General features: G+C 39.9%; 1 protein-coding gene across 12 annotated transcripts in view; it reads right to left on the bottom strand.

Moving 5' to 3' along the window:
* The window catches only part of MYT1L (myelin transcription factor 1 like), a 559,436-nt gene that overhangs the window by 267,612 nt on the left and 275,543 nt on the right, over positions 1-16,281 (bottom strand). For all 12 annotated transcript variants that reach the window (XM_009441909.5, XM_024354177.3, XM_009441910.5 and 9 more), the window contains one exon: positions 11,045-11,190. The gene's annotated coding sequence lies outside the window, so the exon portion shown is untranslated. The remainder of the gene's footprint in view (positions 1-11,044; positions 11,191-16,281) is intronic.

Below are 16,281 nucleotides of genomic sequence, written 5' to 3'. Positions count from 1 at the left end.
ACTGGCTGCGGCAGCCCTCACCTGGTGCCAGCAGCACTGCACCAGGGGTGGCACGTGTGCTCTTGGACTCTGGACCGGTCTTCCTTTGTTTCCCTAAAACTTGTCAGCTGTGAAGCTCAGTTCATCTAAGACTCAAAGCGACACCCTGATGTGGCCCCAAGCCCGGGGACCTCACCCACGTTCTTTGAGGGTTTCAGCCCCTGGTTCACAGCTATCATGTCCAAAATCACTCTGCAAAGATTCCTGATGGCTTCTATGCCCTGTGGATGATTCCTCCAAAATTGAGGACTCTTGAGCCCTCAATCCCTGACCCCTGCCTCGGCCACCTAGTCCCTTGTATTAGATGTAGTCACACAATTCATTTATTTTCCAGAAACCTTGTTCTAGTATATTACCTTCGATTAACAGTAAATTACAATGGGAATGCCATGAAATTTCTTGTTATGTTGTTATCAGTTCTCACCAATGGCAGAAATTAAAAGGGGCCTCAGAACCACACAAAGTCATTGTACATTGTAGCCACACCCTACAATGTATTTGTTAACTTAATTACATTATTCCAAGTTCATAAACGCGGTGCTTTCTCCCCTGGGACAGTCCCGGCCGCAACTGCCTCCAGTTCCCCTTCCATTCTTTCCTGGACACTCCTGCAAGACATCTTGAAAGAGCTGTGCCCACTGTCTGTGTGGCCCCCTCCCCTGATGGGTCCATGTCTTACTCATGGGTGACTGGCTCCCTTCACCCCCTTCCTTGCCCTGAGCTCAGGGGTGGCATCTTTATTTTGCTCCCCCCAGTGCTGCCCACATCAGGAGCAGGCCTGCTACCCTGGAGGAACCCAGGAATATCTGTTGAATGAGTGAATGAATGCATGAATATGGTACATAAAAACTTCTCAAATTGTTCATACCATGACTAAAATAAATATTAATTTACAAATAATCTCTATTAAACATAAGGCAAAATTTTGACTGATGGAGAATTTGATGGATTAGAGAGAAGACACGATTTTTATCATTTTGGCTGACAGAGATGAATTCAATCAAACAGACACTTGTTTTTTGAAAAAAAATGAGTAAGGAGAGAGTTCAAAAGGTACTTTTCTTTCATTTTTAATTTAACTGATTAAAGTATTGGTTTTCTGGGTGAATGTTTTACAGTGGTTGTGTTATTATTTCTCTTTTCCTATTAATGTACATACATGTTCTGTTAACCTATCTTGGCTTACTCAGATACAGGTCCCTGTGCACTCCCATGTTAGCCATACACAAATAGATATATACAATGGCAAGACAGTACCTACTGTTCATACTTGTTTATAAATCATTGCACAATTTTAGTTACAATTAAAGTCTTTCTGTCACGATACACCACACTCATCACTCTCAGTCACAGCTAACTATATCTGAAGTTATCAAGATAAACTTTTATCAGCAGTTACATAAGCGTAAAGTTGCAAATGCAGATATGGTGTGCCCATAGAGTATCAAATTCCTGCACCAACACTCCCTGCATCCCAGCAACAGACACCCAGAAGTTCTGATCGTGGTACAATGGGACAAGAAAATGACATGCATTCGAACCACAGCACAAAACTCTGCAACGGGCTTTTGAAAATGCTAGTCTCTCCTCTTAGATGCAGCCTGAGACAAAGCCTTCTTAGAATCTTAGACGTCTTCTTTGAAATGACTCTAGGTCTTTCTAAATATTTGCGTTGATAGTATAAACGGACCCATGATTAACCATCTTGGGGAGAGATGGCGATTGGGCGATGGGGGCCAAGGCTAGCCTTCATCCCCCAAAACCCAACCCTGGTTTCATATACAGGCCAGCACTTTAAAAGCGATTGGTGTCTGTAGTCACTTTAAAAATAATTCAGCTCACAACAAGGACTCCGTGTTCCCGATGCCTCAACCCCTACCTCTATTTTGGGATGCAAGCCCTGTTATCACTGAACAGAATGACATTCACAGCAGGTACAACTGACACATGGAAATTTGTTGGATCAGTTGCACTAATTGGATATCTGTGCTTGCAAGGATGATGGCACAAGTAGGAGGTGTTTAAACATGTGAGTTCAGAACCCTGTTTATGGTCCATTTCCATGTAAATGAGGAGCAATGGCAGTTTAAGTGCAAGGTATCTGATAATAGACCAAGGGCAGCCCCCACACTGAAGGAATGAAGGCTTGAACAGAAAATCTATGAGGAATAAAAGAAAACTGTGTTTTTCTCACCTTCCTGCATGTAAGATTTATGCAAGAAACTCCCATTAGCACTAATGAGAGTTATGCATGTAAATCTCCCATGAAATGACAAGGATATGAGCCTCATCCATCACTGTGCAGATATCACAGTTTCTGGGGCAGGCTTCTTGCAGGCAGACTGCTGCACTGCGATTGATTTTGCCTGCCCTTCCTTAAGGTGCTCAAACAGCAAGCCTCCTGCAGCAGGCCTGGTGGGAGAGGCTCTGGGAGGGGTGTCCCTGCAGAGCCATGCAGGGGCCAAAACTCCTGTCTGCAAGTGCTTTGAATAATTCATAGAGCATCATCAAAACCACCCACCTGCTCATGAAACTGTATTAGAAAAATAAAATGAATAACCTCATAGCCTGTGGATGGGATCCTCTTTTGCTCACCCCTCTCATATTTTATTTATTTTTTCTTAAGAGAGCATGCAAAGCATTTTAAATAAGTTCCCAGCAATGAAATGTCCCAATTTCCCTATCCTCTGCTCATGTAGTTGTACTGTGAATGCATTAGAAATTAGACAAATTGCCTTTTTCTCACACAGGACCTATATTTTTCTGCCTCAGTGCCTTTGCTCAGCTGGTGGAAGATTCTTTCCACACTATTCTCTCAAATTCAATAAAGCTATTTGGATCTCCAGGCCAACTTTCTTCTTTCCAAGGGCCTGGTGTCCCTATGTTTGCCACCAATGATATGGCTCTATCCCTCCCTCCCTGTGGTCCTCCGTGGGTCTGTCTTAGCTACATCCCCAGGGTGCACATCCTGACCTGCTGTGGGGTCCTTAGCTCCTCCAGGGCCGCTGTCACCTTCTGTATCTTTGGGACCCTTTTCAGATTCAACACATTGACTTGCACATGGTCTCTCCGTGAATATGTGGTGAATATAAACATGAATAATTTATTTTAAAAAGGAATGCACATATGCATGGCACAGCATTCTTAAAGCTTCAAGAGATATACTATGAAAAGCAATTTTTCTCCCCTCAGGCACCTAATTCCTTCCCTCTGAGACAACCTGTCCTGTGGTTTTCCTCTGAAGTCCAATGCACTGACAAGCATCTACGTATACATACGTGCTTTTTAAAATACACAAATCATAACATTACATGCATGGTTTTTTCACCCTGTACATTTTGTTTAATATTATATCTTGGGCTAGGTTTATATAATCTCCTTCATTAAAAAAGCAAATTTATCATGCTCCATTACATGAATATAGCATGATTTATTTCACCAGTCTCCTATGGATGAATATTTGTTTCCAGAATCTTGTTCTTATAAACAAGACTTGTAATGAATGAATAAAAATAGCCAACATTTCTAATACAAAAATGCTTGCTAAGTGACAAGTGCCATTTTCACTCATTCAATCAATTTTTACCACAACTCTCTTAGGTATAAATACTGTGATTATTCCTGGCATACAGAAAAGGAAACCACAGCAGGTAGAGACCAGTAGCTCATCCAGGGTGAAGCCACACTTGGTTCCTGCGGGTGTGGTCAGAGGTCATGCTCTTGGCTTCTGCACTGGCTGTCTATTTATAAATGCTACTTTGCTCTCCTGTGTGTTAATATTTGTACACTAAATATCTAGAAGTGGAATTACTAGTACAGAGGATACACCCTTTCTGAGCTTCATTGATATTGCTAATTATTTTCTATAACCCATACTTTTCAATACTTTGCTATCAGCCTGCCTGACTACTGTCCACTGAGAGGGAAAGAAAGCCATGACTTAGTGACTCCACTTGGAAGTTATGGTGTCATGAGTTTGAGCAGCTTTTCTGATGTCAAATTCATTTTTATCTCCTCTGAATTGTCTTCCATATCCTTTGCCCATTTTTAGTTAATATTTTTATTTGTTAAATTTAATATGCTAATAAGCCACTACGTTTACCCGTTTATGCTATATTTTAATGAAGTAATTTCTTATTTATTAGTACAATATTAAAACAATACCTGCACTAAAATTTCCACCTTTCTACATTGTCTTGAACGTTCTTTTGACTCAGCAAGATTTATTCATTTCATTTCTGCAGTATCTACGTTTAAGTTTAATGTCTTACATGGACCTAAATATGCTCTTCATTTCACTTGGCCATATTCTATTAATTCCCACCCATAGATTTTACGCTGGATTTATTTATTTATGAAAGATACCTATGATATTAATGCTAACATGATTTTTATCCTGGTCAAATTAGAATTTGTCCACAAGACTAATGAAAATGATACATCTGAGAATTGCTCCTCCTAACAAAGTGTACCCCCAGTGGCCATTCTAGAACCTTCTATGGAATGTGGGTACATGAGAATTCTCCTTCACAAGTGAAAAGATTATGTATTACTAAACATTAATATTCTCTGGGAGATACATTGTATGAGGCTTAGCATATTGAATAAACTCACACATTTCTATTTTTGGAAGAAAATTTAAAAGCTCAACACCGATTTTTCACGATAAAAATTTGGCTAACTACATTTAAGAAGGATGATTGATCTAAGCAGACAACGAAGTCTACATACAACAAGCTTAAATGAAAGATGCTGCTAGTTATTTAAATAGGATATGCTTCTCCAAACATACTAACAATAGTAAATTTTTATGAATACGATGATAGATAATCTTTTTAAAATTAGAACTCAAGGAAATAATGTAAACTACTACTAAGGAGAAAATACGAAAACAGTGAACAAAGTATCCAGCTTAAACCACCACAGTACCATTTCCCAGCAAAGGCTGCAGAACACAAATTTCTTTCCAGGCTTCTAGAAGAAAAATTGTCTCCAGGGAATTTGTAGAGGTACCTCCTTCAAGACATGGGGCTGTCCAAAATAAACTGTGGAGTGTGTCAGACCTTGGACTGTGAGCTTGTTGGAGGCACAGACCCGGCCTTAATGCAGACACTGTACACCAAGCACCTCCTCCATCCGTGTTACTGCTTCTCATTTTGTGAAGCGGGGATAGAGCCTGATGCAGTCTGATGTTCAAAACCATTAGTACCAGTAATCTGAGGAACCACTTTAGCCCACTCCACGGTCTTCCAATCCCTTCTGCCCTGACCAGAAAAAAAATAAAATAAAACTTATAAAAGAATTCTGATGAGGTCAGAAACTGATACCTCTTCCTGAGATTTATGTGAATTTGTGTAGCTCCAGCAAAATGTCGTGCTTGCTTGACAACTTCAGGCTTAGAAAGTTTCCTACTTCTGTTCCAAGGGGAAATGGGAACAAGGGCATTCAAGCTTAGAAATTCTCTTGTGGAAAATCCATTTGTGTGAAGCTTCCATGGACCTGTGGGGCACCGGACACCGCTGGGACCTCTCAGCTCACACAGCCCCCAGAAGGACTTATAAGGCTGTGCCACACACCAGAGGTAGGTGGTCCATGCGCTGACTCCACTAACTACAGCAGGACTCTGAGCAAAGCAAAGAGAAACTCATCTCTGGCAATCTCCTGCCTCCCGTCCTCCTAGCTGGACCCCTGGTGTCTAAATCCCTTGACAATATCTGACTGCCCCTTAGATCTGAATCCCCCTAAGCGGTCCATGGTCCTGAACCACATATCCTATTTTCCAACTTTGCTTCCATCAGGGTGTCGCCTGACTTCAGGTAATTGTCCTCAGTTAGGAGGAAGGAGATGCCATGATTTGCAGTTTCCACCACACTCCGGAATAGGAGGACAGGGATCAGTAGTTTGGCATCCTACTCTCCTACAGGGTGGTGGCCTGTGACTTTGATAACACAAGTCATGAGAAATGCAAATTTCTACTATTTCTTAAATTACAGTCCAGAAAAATAAAAGCTCAAACAATTTTATTTATTTTTAACTATCCATAATATTTTATAACATCACATTGCAATAAATATTGTTTTAATGAAATCATAACAATTATGATAGAAGCAACACAAATGAATCACTCTGAAAACAATTGAAAAGCATTATTCCATGAGTTAAGGAGGATCTTGACAAAGCAAGACTCAAAATTATTTGGTTGCTTTCTGGGGAAACATGTATGAGGATGATGACTATAAAGTTATATTAACGGCACTGAGTCATTAAAGCAAAACAATTTGATTTGGCAGCAACCTAGCAGTTCCACAAGTTCTCTGTGTGTATATACACATAGTACATTATCTATGCACACAAGTGATATATATTATACACGGTTATCAGATAGACACAAGAATAATAATGTATAATATCTGCATATGGCTTTGTAGAGATAGTAGAGTGAGTTCACAGTAGTTAACGACATTGGCTTGGAAGTTAAAATGCCTACATAAATTTGAATCCCATCGTGTCATTTATTAACTGTGTAATGTTAGACAAATTATTTAACTTCTCTGTACATTAATTTTTTCCTAACATAAATTATGAATATAGATAGATAGATAAATAGACAGATAGACAAGGTTTGGGTCTGTGTCCTCACCCAAATCTCATCTTGAATTGTAGCTCCCATAATTCCCACATGTTGTGGGAGGGACCCAGTGGGAGATAACTGAATCATGGGGAAAGTTTCCCCCATACTGTTCTCATGGTAGTGAGTAAGTCTCATGAGATCTGATGGTTTTATAAGAGGTTTCCCCTTTCACTTGGTCCTCATTTCTCTCTTGCCTGCTGCCAGTTAAGACATGGCTTTCGCCTTCTGCCATGATTGTGAGGCCTCCTCAGCCATGTGGAACTGTGAGTCCATTAAACCTCTTTTTCTTCATAAGTTGCCCAGTCCCAGGCATGTCTTTATCAGTATTGTGAAAATAAACTTATATACGTGTGTGTGTGTATATATATAAAAATATGTATATAGTACTAACTTCATAGGGGGTTTTTTGACGATGAAATGAGACATGGTGAGTGGCACTTTTAGAACCAAGCTTGGTACAGAGTGGATGCTTAATAAATGGTTAGCAGCTATTATCATCTTCTGTAGTTTACATTAGGTTCATGATATCCATCTCACTTGCCCATTTACTTCCGTTTTACAAAAAAAAAGAACAAATTTTTTGTAGAGATTTGCCCAAAAACAAGTGATCGCTGGCAGTTCCAGGACTACCTGATGACATTGGCTCACTGTTTTAAATATATTTCTTTCAAAGGGTCAAAGAATATAGATTTACAGAGTTGGAGCTATTTCAGCAGATTTCTCCTTCTGGACACGATATGCTTTTCTTTAAAATAGTCACCATTCAGAACACAATTCATGTAGTTTTTCGGGAAACAGATATTGATTTTATTTTAAGGAAAGTCTTTAGCATGGAAATTGGATGCAGAGTGTGATTTTCTCTTTGGGCTCTGGTTCAGGGGAAATTGGATTTCCTAGAGCACCAGCTGCGGAGGCGCCACAGGTGTTCACGGCTCAGCAATCACAGTGGCTAATTGGGACACACGAGGACAGAAAAATGCCCTAAATCTAAATCTTGTTCTATGGCATTTTTATTTCTCCCATAAGTTCAAGCCCCAAAGTCCTTCTTAAGTGGAGATGCTAAAGGAAGCTAAGCTGCTGCAGACAGAAAAGATGACACATGATAGGGGGAGTACTGCAGGGGAGGGAAGAGCTGAGAGCGGCAGAAGGTAGCGGGACTTGGGGTTGTGTGCAACAGCTGCTGCTTTGCCGTGGCGGTGGTGCTAAGGGCCTTTCCATCTGAGTGTTTCTGATTCTGAGTTGTAATCTGAGGGTAGGACTAGCAGAACAATTCCCGGAGTCTACAGTTGGACAAACTGCACAACAGCTACTAAAATTGAATTCAGAAAGTTGAATACAGTAACATCCAACTTTGGGGGTAGAAAGGATGGCAGGCAGATGAGTGAAAGAAAGTAGTCATCAATTTCAAGGACTGAGAGGAGGTATGCAACTTCTTAGAGAGGACCATTCTGTTCTACGTTCCATCTGATAGGGTAAGAAATAGAACCACATCCCATTCTGTCTCCCGTGGACCACAGAACGCAGACAGTACCCATGCTCATTTTATAAACACGAAACCTAAGCCATGGGGAGCTAAGCCCTTTGTCCTAACATGCAGCTGTACGTGACAACTGAATAGTATTCCACATCCATTACTTGATGCTTCCCATCTCTAAGTTTTGTATTTTTCTTCTCTCAAGTCAGCCATTTCCAGATTTATTCATCTAATAAACTAATCTTTAAAGATCCACTTTTGGGGTGATCTGCTCTTCAAAGTCCTCTTTGATTCCTCTGCTCCTAGTTAAGATCTCTTCTGGGTCCTCCTCAACAGCCTGCACAGACCTCTGTGGATTCATTGAGATGTGACTGAGTACCTAATACGGCCCAGGAAACATGTCCAGCAATGAACCGCTGGACACCAGCGTATCTTCAATCACTGAGATTAGGTGGAACATCCCATGCCATTGTTGACTTTCTACCTAAGAAATTACTACTAGAGAACAAAGCCTTCAAAATTACTGCTAGAGAATTAAGCCTTAAAAACAAAGCTGAGTTTTTAAGAAACTGAACAGACACAACATCTTCATCTTTGGGGAAGATTTTAGAAAACTTTATATTTGATATTCTTATGTAATTGCTCATTACTAATCATACCAGGGTCAGAAAAACTAGGTAAAAATCTGAACTTTTTCATTCCAAACAGAAATAAGGTCATGGTACACGCTTAAATTGCATATAGAAATTCATTACCAGAAAATATAAGAAACCCTGTTTCTGTCTCATTAAGAAACTTAGCCATATGATCTACAAATTCAGTGCAATCCCTCTCAAAATCTTAAGGTCATTTTTTTTTCAAAAATAAATATATTGCAAGATTCGTAAATCTTAAGAGATCCCCAAATAGCCAAAACTATATTGAAAAAGAACATAGTTAGAAATTTCATACTTTCTGATTTGAAAACTTACAACAAAGCTACTGTAATCAAAATAGTGTGGTACTGGCATAAAGACAGAGAAACAGACCAGTAGAACAGAATAGAGAACCCAGAAATAAATTCTTGCATATATGGTCAAATGATTTTTGACAAGGGTGCCATAACCATTTATTGGAGCAAGGACAGTCTTTTCAACACACAGAGTATACCCACATGCAAAAGAATAAAGTTATAACATTACCTTAAACCTGTAAAAAGAAAAATTAACTCCAAGTGGGTTAGCAACTTAAACACAGAGGCTAAAGCTATAAAACTCTTAGAAGCAAATAGGAAGGATCAGCTTCCTGACATTGGATTTGGCAATGATTGATTGGATATGATACCCAAAGTATAGGTTAAAAAAATGTCTAAATTGGGCAACATCAAAACTTAAAACAACGAAATGTTTGTGTGTCAAGGTACACTACCAACAAAGTGAAAGGCAACCCGTGAAACAGCAGAAGATATTTGCAAATCATATATATGATAAGGAGCTAATATCTATAATATATAAGAATTCCTACAACTCAAAAACAAATAACTGATTAAGGCAAAGGACTTAGACATTTCTCCAAAGAAGACATGCAAATGTCCCATAAACACATGGAAAGATGCTCAACATCACTAATAATGAGGGAAATGCAAATCAAAACCACAATAGGATGCCACTTCACATCCATCAGGATATCTATTATTTTTAAAAAAGAAAACCACAGAAAAGAGTTAAGTGTTGGCCTGGATATGGAGAAACTGGAACCCTTGTGAACTGTGGTGATAATGCACCACTTTATGGTGCAGCCACTACTGAAAAGAGTGGCATTTCCTGAACAAATTAAAAATACAATATGATCCACATGATCCAGCAATTCCACTTCTGGGTTGATGCTCAGGAAATGTGAAATCAGGGACTCAGATATGTATTTCTACACTCAAGCTAATAGGAGCATAATTCACAGTAGCTGAAAGGTGGAGGCAGCACACGTGTCCACTGACAGATGTACAGTGGACTATTATTCAGCCTTAGAAAGGAAGGATGTTCTGACCCATTCTACGACATGGCTGGATGTTGAGGGCATTATGCTAAGTGAAAGAGAACAGTCACAAAAGAACAGATACCGTACAACGCCACTCACATGAGGTAAGACTAGTGGTCATATTCACAGAGACAGAAAGCAGAATGCTGGGACCCAGAGAGTGTGGGGGAGGCCTGGGGAGGTAGTGTTTAACGGGGACAGGGTTTCAGTTAGGGAACGAAAAAGTTCTGAAGACGGCAGGTGGTGACCATTGCACCACTATGTGAATACACTTGATATCACTAATTGCACATTTGAAAACTGTAAAAATGGTAAATTTCATGTTATATGTATTTTACAATTATTTTGAAAACAAAAGGCCATAACCTGAAGTTTTTCAAGAAGCATGACTCCCAGAGCCCACAGTGGCAGCAAGGGACGTTTGTCAACAGTAACTGACAGAAACCTACAGGAACCCTAGGCAACGCAAAACAGGCCCTAATTAATGACCTTCTTAATTTCCTCAAATATAAAATATCCCAAAATAGAACTAATAATGGACACAGGGATCTGATTTTAAAGGGGCTTTGTACAAGGTAGCTTCTCTATGACTGCTGAAAGGTGAACCAGGCCTATTAGTATGCTTATCAATTCTTCTTTTGGGTGATGTTATAACTAGATAACAGAAGGTTACTTGAGTCTATGTTTACCAAGAGATTACACATTCTGACTTTATATTGAATTGTTTATTAAAAGCAAGAGGTGTTGTATTCTTTATCAAATAAAATGTTGCTTCATTCACAAACCTATATTTATGCCTTTTCAAAGTAACATATTTTAAGGTAAATATGCAAAACACCTGTCTGCATGTAAAGCTTAAAATATTAATACCACATAGAGTTCCTCACCTTTAGGTGGCTCCTCGGATATCCATATGTCTGTGAGACCAACTGGAACCTTTCTTGATGGAATTTTGTTGATAGCTTGAAAGATGCAAACACTTGATTGAATTCAATAACTACATTTTTTTCTTCTTCCACCAGATGTGGCCACTCTAGAGAAGAACAAAAAGGCAGAATAATGAGGCTGATATTCACAGTAAAAGCAAAACTCTACCTGAGGGACGTGATTGTCAGGTCTTTAATGCATCTGCTGCAAGTAGGCAATGAGGCCACGCTGGGTGCACAGACACATGGAGATGATGAGACATACAGAGATGAGATGCATGGGGATGATGACACAAATGGAGATGAGACACATGGAGATGATGAGATGCATGGACATGAAACACTAGGAGATGAGACACATGGAGATGAAATACACAGAGACCATAAGACACATGGGGATGATGAAGCACATGGAGATGAAACACTCAGAGATGAGATCATAGAGACGCATGGGGATGATGAGACATGTGGAGACACATGGAGATAATGAGACACAGAGATGAGATCCATGGGGATGATAAGACACGTGGAGATGAGACAGATGCAGATGAAACACACGGAGATGAGACACATGGAGATGAGACACAAGAGATGATAAGACACATGGAGATGGAACACACAGAGATGATGAGAGATATGGAGATGAGGTGCATGGAGGTGAGAAGCATAAAGATGATGAGACACATGGATATGATGAGATGTATGGAGATGACAAGACACATCATGAGCACATGGAGATGAGATACATGGAAATGAGATGCATGAAGATGAGACACAAGAGATGATGAGACACATGGAGATGGAACACACAGAGATGATGAGAGGTATGGAGATGAGGTGCATGGAGGTGAGAAGCATGAAGATGATGAGACACATGGAGATGGTGAGATGCATGGAGATTATGAACACATGGAGATGAGATACATGGAAATGAGATGCATGGAGATGAGACACAAGAGATGATGAGATGCATGGAGATAAGATGAGAGGGATGGTGGTGACAACAACCTCGTATCACACCCAATTAATTTCCAATAAATAATTCCTTATAGAAAAACCTTTTAAGAAAATTAATGAAATTACTCTTTGTAATATAAAAAATACACAAAACTATATTCTTATAAAACTAAGGGAAAGAGTCATTTTTATGATTGAGTCTACAAAGTATTAAGACTACAAAATGTGTAGAAACAAATTACAGAAGCATACGGGATGTATCTGCACATGTATTTCATAGCTTATATCATCAGCGGGTTGTCATGTGTGTTTGTATTTTTGTCCTCAGTTCAAAGGATAGCAAATAAGTTGTGATTTCCACATAAAAGATTTTACAAGAGCATGTTATTAAAAAGCAAAACAAAATGCAACATCTTGGGTAATAATTTAAAATTTTTTATTTGTTATAGCTATAAAGCAACATCCAAATAGTGTTTAAAATGGGGCTTATGCATAAACTTCTGTGATTAATGTTTATATAGTAGGCACAGTTATTTCCAACACATTCTGAGCTATTACTTACTAAATTGACTAAGAAAGGTTGGGATGGTATTCGACATAGTGGTTTTATAAAAATGCAAGTTAATTCTCACCATTTGAAAGACAAAAAATAGACAAATTTAAATAAATCTTATAAACAAACCAACGTAAAGCAAAACAAGTGATTGAGAAATAGTAGGATTGGACATTAATAATCAAAGCCACTCTAATATGTTGCCAGTACTATGCTTAAAACAATCATAATATTTTGCTTTCATAAAATATTATTACGTTAATTTACACAATGACTTACTCTACTGGTAATCCTAAAAATTCATCTCTATCACTTTAAGCTTGTTAGCATGTTCTATAGATTCATCGCGTTGTCCATCGTTGTTTTGGGAAAAGTGTTTTTTCTATTCTTCAGTGTTCACAAAAGGTAGCAAGGAGGAAGACCTGGAGACCATCAGGCCATTCCTGTGGGAGCAGCCGCAGTCCCAGTGCCTCAACGGCAGATATGACTGACCATTGTCAGGAGAGGGACAGGTTTTTCATTAAAGTGATAAGTATCTACAAAACAGAATTTCGTGGACAAAATGAAAGGTTTTATTTGGAGCGTGCTCCGTTCTCCATGCGCACATTCACAAATCATGGAGTCAGGAGTGCCCTTCCCGTTCCCAGGTGAAACAGCAAAGCACCTTCAGCCTCTCATCAGGGCTGCTTGTCCAAATACTCCAGTTTGGGTGCTCCTGGCTCCTTTCCTGGGTCCCTCAGGCTCTCCAGGCGTGAGGACACACCCTGACAAACATGAGAACCCCTCCTGGAGGAAGGGGAGTTAGAGTAATTGCTGGAGGTGAGACTACCTTTGTTCCAAGATGCATTCCCGTCTGGGAGTAATTTATGAGATGTTGATTTAAAAGCCACTGACAAATGAACTATAGGCTAAATGCCCTTGCAGGGTATATGATGCTGCTGCTTACTAAATGTGTGTGCACATCCATCCATCCATCCATCCATCCATCCATCCAACTACAGTGTGCTTTTAACAATAGGTCCTCACTAGGTAAAGATTCACAGAACAATTAGGTAAGGAGTGAGTGAGTCAGTGACCTCCTTTTCCCAGTTCTTCAGGTGCAGTAGGAAGGAATATGCACCTACGGTTCTGGCTGCTCACAGTTCCCTGTCACAGATGCTGCCTGTGATCATTGGTAATGGAATTCCCAGGATGAACTCTTAAACGGCATGTTTAGCAGGCAGCTTAGCTGCAAAACAAAAATAACACCAGCCAAGCGGAAGCTCCTTGGGGCTCTCAGTCACACTCTGTTCTCAGCCAAAGTTTTGCTGGCCTTTCTCCTCATCCACCCTTCCTCTAATCTCCCAAATGAGAATGAGTGGGTTTTTCTTTATGGCATTTGTCATTATCTGGGATTATATCACACAGATTTTGGTTTTAAACTGTTTTGAGGTAACTGTAGATTCACATGCAGCTGGAAGAAAGAATACAGAGATCCCATGCACCCGTCTCAGTGTCCGCCAATGACAACATTTTGCAGAACCATAGCACATACAGGCAGAACGACATTGATTCGTCCCACCGATGTCCAGATTTCCTGCTTCTCTTGTGTTCATATATGTGCGTGCGATTTTAGCACCAGTGTAGGTTTCTGTGTCTATGACCACAGTCAACATGCAGATAACTATCACCGAAGGAGCAAGAGTTCCTCTGTGTCCTTTTATAGCCCCGCCCACATCCTGCCCTTTCATCACCAAGTCCACCCTCTTCCCTTTCATAGCCACGCCCAGCCTTTTCCTGTTCATCACCACGCCCACTCCCTGCCCTTTCACAGCCACGCCCAGCCTCTTCCTGTTCATCACCAAGTTCACTCCTTTCCCTTTCATAGCCACACTCACCCTTTTCCTGTTCAGAGCCACGCCCATCCTTTTCCTTTCATAACCATGACCACCCCATTGTCTTTCATTGCCACGTCCATCCCCCTTCCAATTAATAGCCACCACCACCATCTTTTTTCATAACCAAGCCCAGCCTCTTTCCTTTCAGAGCCACACCCATATTCCTTCCCTTTCAGAGCCAACTCTCCTACCCTGAACTCCTGGCAACCACTCATCAGTGTTTCCTGTCGTTTTGTTATTTCAAGAACGTTCTATAAATGAAGTCATACACTGTGCAAAGCTTGCAGATTGGCTTTTCTTATTCAGCATAATTCTCTGGAGCTTCCATCTGGGTTGTATCAATAGTTTATTCTTTCTAATGGCTGAGTAGTATTCCATGGCATGGCTGTACACAGTTTAACTCTTCATGCTCTGGAGGCCATCTGGGCTATTTCCAGTTTTTGGCTACCATGAATAAAGCTTCTGTAAAGATGTGTGTGCAGGTTTTACTGTGAATGTACATTTCCATCTCTCTGGGATTAATGCCTGAGAGTGGGATAGCTGGGTCATACGACAATTACATGGCTAGCTTTAAAAGAAAACGCCAAACTGGTGTGAGTGGCTATACCATTTCACTTTGCCTCGATCAATGTACCAGTGATTCAGTTTCTCATTGTCTTAGTCAAAATTTGGTGTTTTCTCTGTGTTTTATGTCAGTCATTCTAGGTATGTAGTGACAGCTCATCATGGTTTTAACTGGCATTTGCCTAATAGTTGATGGAATTAAATATCTTTTCATGTACATTTAAATTTCATCTTTAGTGAACTATCTGCCCATGTCTTTTGCCCATTTTCTTACTACATTGTTTTAAATCGTTGAATTTGAGATTTCATTGTATATTCTAGATACTAGTTCTTTGATGAATATTTGATTTCTAAGTATTTTTGCTACCTTGTTGCTTGTCTTTTCGTTGTCTTAACCGAGTGTTTTGTAGAGCAAAAGTTTTAATTTTAGTGACATCCAATTCATCAATTTTCCCTTGTGGATTATGTGTGTGTATATACCTGTTTATGCATTCATGTTCTGTCTTCCCCCACGGAAAAGCTACATTCCATTATGGTAGACACTTTGCTATCTAACTTATTTGTAAATCACAAGAGTCTAGAATTGTGCCTGGCACACACTAATGATCAACAAATTCATGTTGAATGAATAAATAAATGAATAAACACTAATTTATTAGGTAAAAACATTTTAAGTAAGTCTTTTTTCTAACACTGGGGAATGATAACAGTAGTAAAAGTGGCATATTAACATTCTGCAAAATGATTTTAAATCCATTATTCTCTTGGGTTTTCATCATCCCCTGTGGGGAGGACAGTTCAGGTATGATTCTCTTACCTCAGAGATGAGCCCAGGGATGTGAGGCTCCTTCTCAGTGACATCTGTGTCGTTTCCACTCTAGTATGTTTCTGCCCAGGATTCCCTCAATATTTAGAAGTGATTGAGGATGATTAAAGAAAGTGTTCATTCATATGGGGGCAACAAAACTATAGATCTTACTACCTTCAAGTGGAATATGAATTGAAACCATACCTAAGTGTGACTGCAGTTTATATAAACTCAAGGACAATTGGGTCATGTCTGCTGTTTGAGAGAAGGAAGAAATCACTCAGTCTTATAGACACAGTGGTCTTGTTATTCCTCAAAAGGTCTGTGTGTCACCCACACTGGCGGGAACTGAATGGCCGTTCCCATTTCTCTGAACAAAGGGTGCCTGGCTGAGTGGGCCTGCAGAGGCCATAGCATCCCCGCTTCTTACTCTGGGTGA

This window comes from Pan troglodytes, chromosome 12, assembly GCF_028858775.2.
Source record: "Pan troglodytes isolate AG18354 chromosome 12, NHGRI_mPanTro3-v2.0_pri, whole genome shotgun sequence".
Taxonomy (NCBI): Eukaryota; Metazoa; Chordata; class Mammalia; order Primates; family Hominidae; genus Pan; species Pan troglodytes.
The sequence above is the reverse complement of the archived record's forward strand: the minus strand, read 5'-3'. Positions and strand labels throughout refer to the sequence as shown.